Consider the following 17511-nt stretch of genomic DNA (forward strand, 5'->3'; position numbering starts at 1 on the left):
CTACATTTTAATGACTTCACAGCTGCTGTCCTCATAGACCTGGAAAAAGCTTTCGACTCTGTATGGCTCACAGGGCTTACATTCACTATGATAAGATGTGTTTAACCTTTGGCTTATTCTATTAACATATGACATGATCCAGGGAAAAACTTTCAAGACCTGGGACGTGCTAAATTTCTCATCCTTAACTTTTAACATATATGAAAGGCTGCAACAAGGTACGGTGAACTCACCAATACTTTTTAATACACTAATGCAAAAAATTAAAGGAGCAGAAAAATTTTATAAATTTTTTAGTGATTTTTGGAAGGCTGTTACTTGGTGAAAAATAATCATATTGAGATTTAAAAAAAAGCATTTTATAGCTTAAAATCTCTAGTTTTGGTGCATTTTTTTCAAAATTTTTTAAAAGCTCCAGTTATTGCGCAAACATGAGAATTACCGCGAGACAAAAAGTTTCAAAATTTTTTTTTTTTTTTCCGAAGAGCCCACGAACCGCGGAAAAATTCTTTTAACTAAACGAATGCATAGCTCGTTAAGCAAATTTATTCAGCTTCAATTTGATTTTTTTTTAACCCCGTAAGACAATTTGTCGCAGAGATATCAGCCTTCAAACAGAAAATGATCCTTTTGGCTTTGATCATCGATATTTCAGGTACCAATGATCGCACAGAAAGTTGAAGGGTGGCGTTGAAAACTTGAATAAATTCCCTACACGGCTTCTGTCATCATTTTTTGGAAAAAAAAAATTTTTTTTCTCACCTCCGGGCGGAAAGCGTCAACTTTCGTCCCGCTGTGCAAAACGAAGTTGCCGCTTTCCGCCTCCGTCGAGGAGAAAAATAGTATACACTCCTCGGGAAGTAAATAAGAAAGCCTCAGACCACATGTTTGTTGACCTCGGCTTCGCCTCGGCCAACAATTACATGTGATCTGAGACATTTCTTACTTTACTTCCCTAGGTGTGTAATATACTATTATTTTTAACATCCATTAGAAGTAAGTACAAAAAAATGACTTTTTTTGGTTTTTTAGTAAATCAATCGCTACTCTGCAAATATCGATAAAAAAATTAATGTTGCCAGGGACTTTTTTAGCTTAATGTACCCCCAAGACCCCTGTAAATTTTTAAATTGATCTATCGAACCGTTTTTTGGGAATCATCGATCAGTTTTGCTAAACAATTAAAGGAGCAAGTTTTGTTCCTCTTATTGTGTAATCATAATCAAAATTAAAAAATTATTTCTTTTGGACTTTTCTCAAAGTTTTGCATTGGTGACTCAGCAAATGCAAAGAAATGACAAACAAAATAAAAAATTTCCAAAAAATGTCAAAAAAAATCGAAGAAAAATAAAAAATTGAAACTTTTTTTTTGTGTTCTAAATTTTTTTTTTGACATTTTTTGGAAATTTTTTATTTTGTTTTTCATTTCTTTGCATTTGCTGAGTCACCAATGCAAAACTTTGAGAAAAGTCCTAAAGAAATAATTTTTTAATTTTGATTATGATTACACAATGAAAGGAACAAAACTTGCTCCTTTAATTGTTTAGCAAAACTGATCGATGATTCCCAAAAAACGGTTCGATAGATCAATTTAAAAATTTACAGAGGTCTTGGGGGTACATTAAGCTAAAAAAGTCCCTGGCAACATTAATTTTTTTATCGATATTTGCAGAGTTGCGATTGATTTACTAGAAAACCAAAAAAAGTAATTTTTTGTACTTACTTCTAATGGATGTTAAAAATAAAAAAAATTTTTTTTTCCAAAAAATGATGACAGGGTCTAGTTGGGAATTTATTCAAGTTTTCAACGCCACCCTTCAACTTTCTGTGCGATCATTGGTACCTTAAATATCGATGATCAAAGCCAAAAGGATCGTTTTCTGTTTGAAGGCTGATATCTCTGCGACAAATCGTCGCTTGTCTATGTGTAATTTGATTAACTGGGAAAGTGATTAATTTTACACACACACACTCGCACACACACATACACACATACATACATATATCTACGCACGTGCACATGCACGCACACATGTACATAAATACGGGGTCGCACACTTACCCGCACACATGCGCACACTTACCCGCACACATACGCACACTTACCCGCACATATGCACACGTGCGCACACTTACCTCCACACACGCGCATCCATGCGCACACTTACCCGCACACATGTACACATGCGCACTAGGGTGTCCGTTATTTACCAAATTAGATTTTTTTACTTGGGTATGATATAAATCATATATTTGTGATCCAAAAATAATAAAAAAAAATAAAAAAGTTTATTCTAATGCCGTTTAACCCTGCCTAAGTAATGATCCATTCTCATTTCAGTACAATGAGAAAAATGTAATTACTTGCTTAAAAATAAGTGCACAGTAATGACTAATACATATTATTGTAGGAAATTTCCCGCTCTTCAAAAAAGGTCTCTTATGTTTTTTTCGTGAATCCAACTATTTAAGAGATATTGAAGGTCAAAGTTAGATTTGTTTAAAAAAATTTGCGTTTTTGTTCGAAATTTTGTAACTCTCTAACACCTAGACATAAAATTAAGCGCTATAAACTTTCTTATAGGAAATTTATTGCTCTTCAAAAAAGGTATCCAACACTTTTTCCCGAAATCCAACCATTTGAGTGATATCGAAGCTCAAAGTTGATATATCATCTATAGATTTAAAAATGAATGTTTTTCGATTAAAATTCTATAACTCTTCAGCAAACAAATATTTACGTAGGCTATTAACAGTTTTTCGTCGGAAATTTACCGCTCTACAAAAAAGGTCTCTGTAATTTTTTCGATAAACTCAACCGTTTAAGAGATATTTAAGCTCGAAAAAAAAGAAATTTTTTATATCATCAGAGCAAAATTTTGTGTGAAAAACATTCATTTTTAAATCTATCAACTTTGAGCTTCGATATCACTCAAATGGTTGGATTTAAGGAAAAAGTGTTAGATACGGGAAATTTCCTACAAAAATATGTATTAGTCATTACTGTGCACTCATTTTTAAGCAAGTAATTACATTTTTCTCATTGTACTGAAATGAGAATGGATCATTACTTAGGCAGGGTTAAACGGCATTAGAATAAACTTTTTATTTTTTTTTTATTATTTTTGGATCACAAATATATGATTTATATCATACCCAAGTAAAAAAATCTAATTTGGTAAATAACGGACACCCTACTGTCCATAATGTAAATATTGTAAATAAGATTAATATATAAATTAACAACAAGACCAAAATCCCAGATGAGTTTTTATAAAATTATTATATTTTTACATCATGATACTAAAACTAAACGAAAATGGCATCACCAGCTTAAATGAGCCTATCAACTAAAGACTACAATAAACCATCGAAGAAACATCTCCAAAACGATTTCCAGGATTGCCAGCTGCTCTCAAAGAGCCCAACAATTCGTATTTAATTCATAGATACAAACAATGGCTATTTTTTAAGTTATTTGCAGCCAATTAAACAATATATTTTTCATTTATTGTATTACTTGTATTTGAATAAGGCAAATAAACTTTATAAAAAAAAAAAAACCTAAGTCTTACGCCTTAGAGCGTTCGGTCATGATCATCACGATCACCGGTCTTATAAATTATATTTCACAATCTGCCTGACAGTTCCATCTGTTAATAAAATTCTAAACTTCCCTGGCATTCTGTTTTAATGGTAAGATGTTCATTCTGGTCTTCGGGAAAATAATATGTACGCCCCCTTCAAAATATCAGTCTATTGTTTTGTTTTATTTTATTATTAAAAACTCAACAGTTGTTTAATCCGTTGAATAGTTTAACAGAGATGGAGCGCACAGTTTAGTTAGTAGAAATAAAAACGACTGGACATCTGCGACTACTACAGACACATCAAAAACTCGATTTACATACATAAATATATACTTATTTATATATTTATAACACTATTTCATACATATACATCGACTTAGATCAGCCGGTACAGGTTCGTTTCTTTGAGGTGGTTCAGTTTGTTAATTTTATTCTTCCTTTAAATACAGTTTTTTTTTCTTCAGTTTTCGTTGTATGTGAAAACCGGGATTTGTGTCGGATACAAAATTTAATACATTGTAAAAATTTTAACAAACATAAATAAAATAATCAAATAAAAAAAACTAATTTCAGAATCATATTTAAATTAATTTTAAAAATATAAAGATAATAATATATTCTTTTCAAGAAGTAAATAACTTTTTTTTTCAATAATAAAGTGGTTTAAAACTTGTTCAGTAAAAGAAGTGATAAATATTTTTTTAAATTACTTAGTTTTCAAGAAGTAACAAATTGGAGTCTGAAAATTTTCTTCTGTAAGTAAAATTTTTTCTTTAGAAAAATTTATTAACCATTTAAGTTTTTGAATGTAAAAAATTTTAATATAAATGAAGGATTGTATAGACAATAAGAAATATTCCTAGACAAACTTTCTATTTCGGAATTTCTCTTTGTAATGTACCATTGAAATCTGAACCGGAATAAAATCCTTTGTGTATATTTTTAATTCCTGACTTTATGTATGTACGTAAATAATAAACAATAAAATAAATGTGTGTACATATACGTACTCATTACCAAGAAAATAATAAATATTTATACATTTCACAACGGTATACTATTATCATCAACAAACAAAAAAGATAAAAATATAAAATTAAAGAAGGATTTAAATTATTAATGTTTTCGCAAAAAATAATTTCATAATTTGTCTGATAAAAAGAGATGATTAATTTTAAATCATTTTTTAACGACTTAAAATTTTACGATGTTGATAATTTTTTATAATATAATATAATAGTTTTATGTGTGACCTTCGACTAATAATTATTCTGATGATCATGGAATTGGTATTCATTTCCGTGCAATTATTCTGCAGTTAGACAGGTTTTCAAAATTAAAAAAAAACACGTTACGTGCAACTGAAGTTTATCATGTTAATTATCAGACAATCAAAGTTTAAAAATATATACAAATTTCAATGAATGTTAATTATATAAATACAAGAACAAGTTATTTTTTATGATACTGAAGTTAACCGACGTCTAATAAATTTTGAATTTTTTTTTTCAAACAGTAAATTATAAAAAAAAATCATTTGAAACAATTGCACCCATTATTTTTTGAATTTCCAAACCGTGCAAATTTATAGTTTTTTTCTTTTTGCAATTGATTTGTTGAAAAAAAAAAAAAAAAAAAAAAAAAAAAAAAAAAAAAAAAAAAAAAAAAACCGAAGTGTTGATTGTCCATCAATTTCAGGATCATTTTTTTTTATGACCCTGAAGTTAGTAGACAATTAACAATTTTCGGATTTTTTTTTCAACAAATCAATTACAAAAAAAATTTTTAACGAAAAATATGCACATTAGGGTGAGCCAAAAAAACCAACCTATCGAATTTACGTCTTAAAAAGGACCTATATATCGAGAAAAAATTCTCCCTTTGGGCAAAATTTTTAGCTCAATTTTAAAAGATGTCGGTAGCCATCTGAAATTTCCCATTTAAATAACATGCAAAAAAATTCTTATTGATTAAAAGTATTATAACTTTTGAACCGTGTGAGACAAAAATTCGACTCTAGAATATTATTGTAGGGCATTAAATTTCTTTAAAAAAAGTCCAGGGAGTCGAATTTGTAAACTTGATATTTCGTATACTAACAGGCCATCAAAGTCTAGAGTAAACAGAATCATACAAATGTAAGGTTTTATTTGGATTTTCCAAATACTTTTCTTTTATTGTGATCGATAACAAAATATTATTTGTTACAACGTGGATATTGTTGGTGATTTCATTGCACCAAATGTAGAACAAATTTTCTCGTAGTATTGATATTTTTAATAATGAAGCCTTAAATTTGTATGATTCTGTTTACTCTAGACTTTGATGGCCTGTTAGTATACGAAATATCAAGTTTACAAATTCGACTCCCAGGACTTTTTTTAAAGAAATTTAATGCCCTACAAGAATATTCTAGAGCCGAATTTTTGTCTCACACGGTTCAAAAGTTATAATATTTTTAATCAAAAAAAATTTTTTTGCATGTTATTTAAATGGGAAATTTCAAATGGCTACCGACATCTTTTAAAATTGAGCTAAAAATTTTGCCCAATGGGAGAATTTTTTTCTCGATTTATAGGTCCTTTTTAAGACATAAATTCGATAGGTTGGTTTTTTTGGCTCACCCTAATGCACATGTACACAGAAAAAAAAGATTTCTTGGCGCAAGGAAAATTTTGCATTGTGAAATAAAAACAAAATTCTACTCCGAACTAGAAAAAATTTCTTGGCGTAAGAAATTTTTTCTCGACTCAAGAAAATTATCGTTTTCAATTTATAATGCAAAACATTTCTTAGGGCAAGTAAAAATTTTTTTGGAGCGAGTAAAAATTTCTTATGCCAGGAAATACTTTTTTTCTGTGTTGAAAATTTAAAAAACTATAGATGTAATTTTTTTGAATATTTTTTTTTTTTATAATTTATCATTTTGAAAAAAATTTAAAAATTATTAGACGTCGGCTAACTTCAATATCATATTTTTTTCTGAAATGGAAAGTGAAAATTAAAAAAAAAAAAGCAAATTCATCGAATTGCAATCATTTTTATTTTATTTTATTTGTTGAAATGTTTTTCAATGAATAAGAACTTAACTCTTAAGAAATAAATTTATAATTCTATTAGATTTAGGGTTGTCATCCATCCGGGACATCCCGGATGTCCTAGTAATTGGGATGTTTGAACAGGTTTTTTTCCCTTGAGTTTTTTAAATTCTTAATAATGAAAAACTTTTTTATCTACGTGAATTTTTTTTTATTTATTTTCAAGATCGCGTTAATTCTATATGCAGAAGCAAATGTGCAATTGAAATCAAAGAGTTATTAAGTGGTCCACACTAACTTGAGTCTTTTTTACTTAATTAAGCATGATACTGAAGTTAGCCGCCGTCTAATATTTTTTTGATTTTTTTTTAAACAATAAATTATAAAAAAAAAACTATTTGAAAAAATTGCACCTGTAGTTTTTAAAATTTTCTACATGTGCATATTTTTGTTTTTTGATTTTTTGTAATTGATTTGCTGAAAAAAAAATCCGAAAATTACTAGTTGTCTGCTAACTTCAAAATCATTAACTAAGCTTCTGATCTTATTTAATGTAAGATTTAATTAATTTTATTATCATATATTATAATTAGCAAAAAGTTGGTAATAATTAAAAAAAATATAGTCGTTACAGCCAAGAAAAAAAAGTACACTGTTAAAAATTCGATGTGAATTTTTAATCTGATGAATTCACTCTGTCACATGTGAATGCAGTGTTCTTGTTTATTTATTTATATGAGTGTAAATATAGCGGATATGAGAAAAATTTCAAATTACAAATATACGAATTGAACAATTAAAATCATAAAAATATGAAAAAATGCACACACTGATTTTAAAATTCTATAAATGAGCATTTTTTTAATTTTATTCGGTTTACATTTAATTCCATTATTTACTTAGTGAATCATTCGCTACATAGTTTTTAGTTGATTTGAAGTTGCGGAGTAGTCGACACGTTTTAAGTCCTGGTTTGGAGTTCTAAAAAAATCACTCCACATACGAAGTAAATAGAGAGTATTTTTTTCAGCAGATTGATTTTGGAGTCCTGTGAATTTTATTTTAATCTGCATCTACTCCGATTTAAAGTTTTAATTTTAAAATTTCGCGTTCGTTGCGTGCAATAAATTCATTTCCAATAAAAACAATTTTTTTATGCTCTATTATAAATGTATGACTTATTTAAGTATCAATAATTAAACGATATTTTTTGTGACCTTATATAATATTACTGTATTTCAGCCATTTGACCCGCGAAAGTTTTACTTCGCGAAATTATTTTGTAAATAATATAAAAATTTATGTATTCTATTGCAGTATTTAAAATTATTGGTATCTAAGTGTTTGATCTGTCATGCTCGAGATTAAAAAATATAGAAATCTAAAATTAAAAAAATTATTATATAATAAAAATAACAATAGAGGAATTGATTTAATTTCCAATTAAAATTCATGGATATATATGAATTAATGGGTTAAACTTTACTCCCAATATTACAGGACATAAAATATTGCAATAAAGACATAAACTTTCAACTGTTATCAAAGTGGGCGTATTTTATCATTTATTCGCCTTCTGATTATTACGTAGGCGTATTTGACACCAGTTTACGTATCATTATTTTTAATATTAGAACATGTCAATCTTTCTTTATTATATTAAAACTTCAGAATATAATATAAGTATAATTCTTGCAAGGAAAAAAATAAACTTTAAAAATTAGTATTTGAAATTATATCTCGGAACCCGGGTGTCAATATGGGGAATTTCAACATTCCAATTAATAAATTTTATAATACGTGACGTTAATTTCCTAAATATCAGTAACGATTTTTAAAGTTCAAATAGTAATTTTTCTTGCATAGACAATGAATTTTTATACTTATCCTGTAATTATTCACGTTTTAATCATGAATGAAAAAATTACTATTTAGAATGATAGTATTTACTGATCACTTTATCATTATACTACTTGTCGTTCTCAATTTATATAGTTTATTTTTTTTTCGTGTGGCACTTTGATAGTTGAATTTTATTTTAAAATGAAAAACATAAATATTTTGAAAGAAAAAAATTCAAGATAAAATAATTGATCGAAAGAAAAATTTCTTTAAATCGTAGCTATTACAATAATGGTTATTGTAATCCGATTATTTGAATAATTTTTTTTTCATAAGCGCTCTAAAAAAACACTATTTTAAATACTCACGCACAGGTGATTATTATTGTAATTTGAATTTAGAAATCGTTTTTTTTTCCTATCATGAATTCAAGTTTTTTTTTTTTTTTAAATAATTTTTTTATTACAATATGAATAAAAAAATTTATAGCGGGAATTTAAAAAAAAATTTGAATGCTTTATTTTTAATAATTGCCTTACAATTATTGTAAAAATTTATATTATAAGAAGTTTATTTGATAATTAATTAAAATAATGAATTTGTATTTTTTGTTCTGGAAATTATATATATTTTAATAGTTTAAAGACATATTTATTAATTACGAAATAAAAAAACAATATTTCTCAACAAATGTTCTTACTTTGAAGTCTTAAAAATAATTTTTAAACATTCGCAAACGTGCGTGCGCAAAATTTACATCAACACGTTTCGAAGCTAGATAAATTAAAATAGTTCTTTTAGAATTTAAATTGAAAGGCTTCTTATGGTTAATTAGATTTTGAGATCAATCGGTCAAATAGCATTCAAGTAAAGAAAAAAAATAAAGAGACGAATAATTTTTAAGTAATTAGATAAAATTTTTAAAAAATCTAAAATGGAGCGAAAACTTCTAAGACTGCTCCCAAGAGTTGAAGTCAATGGTTACATTTTTAATGAATCATATAATTACTTATTATCCATAAAATCATTTTTTCATACAATGAAATAAAAAAAATTTTAAATTACATGTGAGAACTAAAGAGTAATGTTAATTTTTTGAAATTCGAAATTCTAAAAAATTTATAATAAAATATATAAAACATTTTTCCATCGAATATTAATATATTAATTTTATATTACTTTATATTTATATGAGTTTTAAATCGAAATTATCAATTGGGTTTTGTATTTCAACACTTTTAATCTTAATTTAACAAAAATGAAATATTATATATTTATATTTATCTACGTATATTATATAAATATAAAATTGAGTTGATTAATACATATCGAATAACATTTTGTAAAAAAGTTTTTAAAAAAAAATTTTTTTAAGTAAAGAAATTAAAAGGTGAAAGAAAAAGACACGTGATTATTTATACTAGTCGTATAAAAAAAAATATCAAATAGTACAACACAAGAATGATATTATACTTTCCCTACTTTCGCCCAGCATTAATTTAACCGGAAGCTATAAATACCGTACCCTAATACAAATAAAAAAATATAAACTGTAAAATAACAAAAAAAATTTTAATTCTACTCGATGTTAACAATATTAATATATTAAGGAATATTGTAACAAAATAATTAAGATATCAAATTATACGGAATTAAAATTAAAAAAATAATAATAAATTTTAAATTAATGTTAAAGCTGATGTTGATGATTAATTTTTGTCTAGATAAAATAGATAACATACAGAATAGATCGAATGTTAGTGTTTGTAATAGTACACGCTCTGATCTCGTCCGTGACTGGTACTACCATTCTCTGTTTCACTCTTCCATTCTCTCTCTCTCTTTCAATCTTTACTTTATAAATTGTCCTTTATACATGTTCATCATCAATGAAAAAGAAAAAAAAAATCTAATTCTATTTTACCTGTTAAAAAAATTTCTTATACGTATATAAATATATATACATGTCAAAGTTTTATTTTCCAGATTTAAGTTTAGGAATTTCCTTTTTAATTTAAGTAAAGGACTTTTTTCCGTACATTAAATATAAAATGATGATATGAACAGGTAAACTTAACTCTTGGTCTCTTGTCTGTCTTGTTGAATAGAATTGTTGCTCATATCCTTTCCCCTACTCACTGACAGTAAAAACCCACTTCCCCAGACTACGAACGCTTTAAAACACTTTCTCAGTGTCTCGGTGGTCTCTGTATGCAAATGTCAGAATTACGCTTGTAAAAATAATTTGCAATTTATTATTTAACTTTTATTATTTGGATTCGATATTAATTGTGTTTGTGATTATCTTTAAATATTTAAAAAATTTTAAAAGTCATTAATAAATTTTTCAGTTAATTATTAACAAACTAATTATTTGTTTTAATACTCATTGTGCCTCGGGCGGGTGTAAAAAATTATTAAAACTATATATTTATTTAACAATTAATATCGGTAAGTTCTATTGCAATTTTAATTATTTTTGTTACATTAGAGTTTTCATTAGGGTGCATAAGAATTTATATTTTTTTATATTCATTAATTTTTTATATAAATTTAATGTGGCATTTAACTTTTTTTCCAAGATTGCATTGTTTAGAAATTGAAACCTTTTAAATTAAAAAAAAAAATTATAATTCAAATGTGAATTTTAGAAAGAAAAAAAATTTTATGATTTTGACTTTCAATTTAAAAAATATTCAAAATCAGTTTAAATTATGATCCTAAAGTTCGTAGACAATTAACAATTTTCAGTTTTTTTAAAACAAATCAGTTACTAAAAAAAATAAAAAATTACAAATATGCACGTGTAGAAAATTTAAAAAGCTAATGGTGCAATTTTACAAAAAAATTTTTTTTTATAATTTATTGTTTTTAAAAAGATTAAAAAACTACTAGATATCGGCAAACTTGAGTAATATTTTAAAATACAAAAACTTTTTTTCTGTAATTAAGACCAATTTATTTAATCAGATTGTATTTATCATCTTTTTTTTTACTATTTATAATGTCGACACTGTAAATTTATTTCAATTTTTTTTAATAATTACTCCAATCAAATATAATAAGTAAAATAAATTATTTTCAGTTTTAAATATCAGTTTATCTTAACTTTTAAATAGTAAAAATAAATAATTTGAAAATGATATTAATTAATTGTTACAATGTCATGTATTTAAAATTGTATGTCGTTAAATTACATAAAAGATTTTGAAAATTAAAAGTATATACAATGAAAGTTATGCAACGAATATTTTTAAAAAATCATATATTATTTTGTTATATTTTGAAACTAAAAAATTATAGTTGAGAAACAAGACAACTACAGAGAATTTAGATTTTTTATTTAAAATAGAAAATTCAAAAAAATTATAATTTTATAAAAACATCAATCATTAAGAATTGTTAAAATTTTCCATAAGTAATCAAGAAGAATACAGAAAAATATTAATTTTTGTAACACACTCGAAATTTACGCTATTTAACGCCTATAGTCGGCAGCTGAAAATAAGATAACACAGTGGGTAATAGAGATACCTAGTAATTCAATTCGTGACGTCAACCGTGGGAAAAATATTATTTTTTAGTTGCATGTACTATAACTAGTGTGCGAAAAATATCGAAGTGTCATTGAGTAATTTTGTGACAAAATTTATCATCATATTTGTTAGCGCTCTTTGTTACCTGCCTTCTATAGGCATTAATTAACACTTTTCAAGTGTTTCATACAAAAACTAATATGTTAATCTAGTACAACTCCGTAAAAGACGCTCGTTATGTTGACAACTTCAGCTCCGGTTCGGTATTGAATCGTCAAAACTTGCATCTATACACAACTGCACTCGATATATAAACTACTATTTATTACTTAAATTCTTATGTCGCTAAAAAAAGCAGACATCTGAAATTTCCATGTTTCTATTAACGAGTTACCCCTGATTAAACAAAACGATTCACTCAATGATGAATGTATAATATAGTAGTAAAATTGAATCTTTTTGAATTGTTGTGAATCGTTTCTAATCGCTTTGAATCGATTCTTGTAATCAGAGATTTGTTATTAAAATAAATTATCAAAAATATATGCGAAATATTACTAAGTTTTTCAGATGAATTTGTAATCAATTATTTCTGTCAGTATTTAATATTTTCATCTAAAAGTAAACAAATTTCTTAATGTCTGTCACCTTCAACATCATAAATTTTAATTCCAATGTAAATATTTTGTTTTTTTTTTGTCCATTTTATCTACTTAAAAACAGAGATTATCAAATCATATATTTCAAAGAATATAAGTGTGTATATTAATATACATTAAATTGAATAGTCGTGTCGATTGTAATTTGTCATTTAAAGTGAAGTTAGTATAAAAGAGCTTTAACGATTACAAGAGCTGACCGGTTTAAACTAGGGGGCTCAAGTGTCTCGACCATAACCATATTTATTTAATATTTAAAATTATAACTTAAATTATATCGTTACTAATTATAATTTATACATAAAATAATAATTTAAATATAAAATAATATTGATAAGAATTATTAATCGAATAGACCCCAAATTTTTCAGCTAAAATAGATATTAATTGCCGATTAATGATTTTTAATAACGAGGTTATCGCTAATCTTTGACATTGAATTAAACTTAAAATGAAATAAAAAATAGATCGAGACTATACTTTTGATAAAAATAAATATAGAGTGACTAGATAAATATTTCAAGGCAAGAGTTTATAATTTATATATGTAGTCAAGAGAGAAAGTTCGGGCTCTGACCTGATCCGCCATTTTCTAATCGACCGCATCCGTTTGGAAAAATGCCGATTCCTTTCTCAACATCTTTCTCCAATTTCAATTAAGTTCTTTTTTTTGCTTTGTTTTTATAACTTCAATCAATAGGTTTTCTACATTAATTGATTTTTAATGTTATCAATTTTAAATTTATTCAAATCATTTTTTTTTTTTACTAATGCACTATTAATAATTAAAAAGTATTAATGTAACTGTTAATGACATTGAACCGGTATAAGATATCAAACATATAGAAAACTGGTTTTATTTTTAAACATTTTTTTATCTATAAAATATAGTTCAAAGATTTAATATAAATAGATATTTATAAAATATGAGATCTGTATATGGATTTAAAAAAAAAAGAAAAAAATAATTGTTTAATTATAAATTAGTAATCTAGTGCATTGGACGGTTTGTTATGAAGGCTAAGAAAAGTTGCAGTGAAGCACTGAGTTATTTTACCTTGAATATTGTTAGGTAACATTGTGATTAGCACTTGGAATTGAGAATAATATTCAAGTTGAAGATAAATATAAAACATTACTTACTAATAATTACAAAGTTCGTTAAAAATTTTTTCTTCATTTATCATTTTTTCTTCTCTTTGACATCAGAGATTGATCTCGATTTATGGCGATGATTTCGTTAATTAAATTTTAGAAAAATAAATTTAATTTTTGTAATTAAATTACAACGCAATAAATTGTATTACATTATTCATGATATTTTCTTTTTTATTTGTCCTTAAGCATCCATTCTAATATGAGTCATTACCAAGTTTCTTATTTAGTAACTGTTGTATCTAATTTAGTTGCTAACTAATTTGTTTTGTATATAAAATTACCATTATGTAATTGGCCTTATATTTATTATCAATTGGATAATTGAATAAAATTTTTTTTCTATTTTTACTTACGTTAAAACTTTTTACAAGAAAGGTATATGATCTGGGACTTGATTTTTTTTTGTTCATCTGCACGATTATTTTTGAAGGAACGTGATAGGAATGAATTTTTACGATGTAGTTTAAAAAATAATATTTTCGGGTTTTTTCCAAGCATATTATATTTCTTATAAATAGAATTAACAAATGTCGTAACACAACTGTATTGTTCACTGCGAAAAAAATTACTTTTTATAAAAAAAAAAAAAATACATTATTGATCCAAGCAATTAATTTATTGTAAACTTGCAAAAAAGTTTTTTTTTAGACTGAAGAAATTACAAACTTTTTGTAGTCGTTTTTAAAAAAAAAAACTTTACTTGTTGCAGTATAAAATATAAAAAAAAAATTATTGAATTCTCTCATCAAAACTTATATCATCGAAACTAATAAAATATGTAGATGCATGATAAGTTTTGTGTCGACAAAGGTTTCAAATTTTAATAGAAGAATTTGGCAGTTTTTTTCTAAAATATTCTCTTTCGGGGTCAAATTTTTTTTACAAAGAATTTTATGTAAAATAAATTGTAATTTTTTTAGTCAAATAAAAATATTACAAATTTTCGATAAATTAATTTCTTGAATCAAGTATGGATTTTTTTTATAAAAGTTATGTTTTCTCTCAGTGCAGATTCGAAAAAATAAGTTTTTAATTGAGTAAATATATTTACGAACATAGAAAAAAATTATTTCTTGGCGCAAAAAAATTTTACCGCCTCAAGAAAATTTTCGTATTATGAATTGAAAACGAAAATTTTCTTTTTCCAGTCCTAAGAAAATTTTTTTTGCATTTCATAATGCAAAATTGTTCTAGAGCCAGGAAATCTTTTTTTCTGTGTAGTTTTAATTTTCAAAATTAAGTAAGCATAACGAAATCTACCAAAGTATTAAAAATACTTTAATTACTCAAAAGTTATTTAATAATAATTTTTATTTACTTGAATTAAACGAATTTATTTTTGATTAAAAATTTTGATTTTTAAAAATTTAAAAGAATGTATATTTTTATTAATTTACCTAGAGAAGATATTTGATAAAAATTCATAATGTCATAATATGTAATACATATTAAAGTTTATTATGAAATGAATTTAAATTCAAACTTTTTAAATTCACTATATCCTGATTTCGTCTAATTTTCTTTATGAAACTAGAAAATTTTTCTTCAATTTCAAAATCTGTTTCGTCCTAAAGGATTTCGGATCGTACTTTTTTATCCTATTGATAGATGATTTTTTTAAAATTTTGTTTCATAAAAAGTACATTTTTTTTGTACATTATTCATCTAAAAAAAAAAAAATCCACATACACAGAACACTGAAAAAAAGAAATATTTGGCCCAAATAAATCAATTTATTTGTGGCTTTTTTGAAAATATTTCTTAATGACACATAAATATATTTGGTACAACTAAATATGACAGTTGATTCAAATAATTTTATAATTTGACGGAAATACATTATTTATTTGTGGTAAGTAATTGATATATTTGTGTTAAAAGATATTAAAGTTGTGACAAGCAACCTAAAATTTGGCGATACTATACATATATTTGAAGCCCTTATTTATTTATAGCAATTGGACCATTTTTTTACCACAAATAAATCACTTATTTCACGCAATTAAATTTCTCAAATATATTATATCTTTTTTACAATTAAATATTTATTTGGCCATATCTAAATATACAATATCTTTGGCTCAAATAAATCTTTTTTTCAGTGAAAAAAAGGATTTTTTGGCGCGAACAAATTTTACTTGCCCCAAGAAAATTTTTTGCATTCTAAATTAAAAACAAAAATTTTCTTGGTGTAATAACAAGTTTTCTTGAGGTAAGAAAAAATTTCTTGCACCAAAAAATTATTTTCAGTCCTAAAAAAATCTTTGTTTTCAATTCATAATGCAAAATATTTCTTGCGCCAAGAATCCTTTTTTTCTGGGCTGAGTTAATCTTTTTCATAAATTTCCCTGTGAAGATTGCAACTTCCAATCTAATAACAAATAAGTTCTTATAATTATATGAACATAAAATTTATCAGTTGAAAATTTCATAACAAAAATTTATTTTTTAAAATTTGAATTATTATAATTTTTTAAATAATTACTAAATTAACTTTTAACAACCTATTTTATTTACTGATACAGTTACAATAATGTTAATTATTAATAAATTATCGAAACGGAAATTAATAAAAGAAAGTATTTAATTAATTTCATTTAAAAAGTTAAGAAATTAGCGTTACTTTTCTTATTACAATATTTTATATTCATTCATTAAAAGTCGAAAAAAATTTATAAAAAAAGTCATTAATTACAAGTATAGAAGAAATACATTTTTTTTGCCTTTTTTTTATAAAAGAACTTTGAACTATAGAATAATTTCTGGTATAACGTAAGAATAATAAGTTACAAAGTAAAGAATTAAAAGATTGTTGAGATGGGAATGGAAGTAAAAAATAAATTTTAAAATTTAAAAGTTTATATGTACATTTATGAATAGTATGAATGAAATATAATGCACATATGTAATTTTATTTGTGCATTACCTGTTGAATAGTCTCTGTACTCTTGTTAACGGTGTATGTTTCGCACGACACGACCAACCCACATGGCCGACCTCTTTGTTTTGTTTCTTTTTCCTCCGCATATCAAGTCGCCGATTTATTTTACATACGATATAATTAGTTAGAATTATGAGTTTATAATAACGAATACATTTGAATAAAATAAAATATTTAAGCAAAATTTTCCATTTAATTACAAAAAAAAAAATAGAACTTTAATCGTACTATTAAAATTTTTTTACTTTAATTCTTATTCTACTTTTTATTTGATAAATTTTTTTTTCTATAGTTTATATAACGATGTAGATAGTGATAGAATTGACTCATGAATAGACTTAGATTTGTGCTTTATGGAATTGACCTAGTATGTATTGATCATTTAAATGGCACATTTTACAATAAGACTATTATAACTGTTAAAAGAGCTATTAAAAGTCATTTTAAGTTAATGTCAAGTTATTTTTTATAGTTCAATAATATATTCAAATTTTAAAAAAATTTTTAGTTAAACTAAAAAACTGTTTTTATCTATTCATTTCGTTTTTTTTTTAATTATAGATTTTGTAGTCTATGGAGAAAAATATTTAGAGAATTTTGCTAGAAAATATGGAGTAAAATTACTAAATTTGTATTGAAAAGTTAAAAATGTATAATTTTCACTATCTTGAGGATTTTTTTTTTATTTATTGCACGACTCATGATGCGAAGCATCAGAGTGTGCTGTACGATCGAAAAATTTTTTTC

The 17511-nt window shown here is 25.1% G+C and overlaps 1 protein-coding gene across 2 annotated transcripts in view; it reads left to right on the plus strand.

Moving 5' to 3' along the window:
* The first annotated feature begins 3948 nt into the window (after positions 1-3948).
* The window catches only part of LOC130665598 (PTB domain-containing engulfment adapter protein 1-like), a 30210-nt gene continuing 16647 nt past the window's right edge, over positions 3949-17511 (plus strand). The window contains exon 1 of one of the 2 annotated variants that reach the window (XM_057466055.1): positions 3949-4345. The gene's annotated coding sequence lies outside the window, so the exon portion shown is untranslated. Of the gene's footprint in view, positions 4346-10660; positions 10922-17511 lie in introns of those variants that run through there. The other variant, XM_057466054.1, reaches the window with a different exon arrangement.

This window comes from Microplitis mediator, chromosome 3 (genome assembly GCF_029852145.1).
Source record: "Microplitis mediator isolate UGA2020A chromosome 3, iyMicMedi2.1, whole genome shotgun sequence".
NCBI lineage: Eukaryota > Metazoa > Arthropoda > Insecta > Hymenoptera > Braconidae > Microplitis > Microplitis mediator.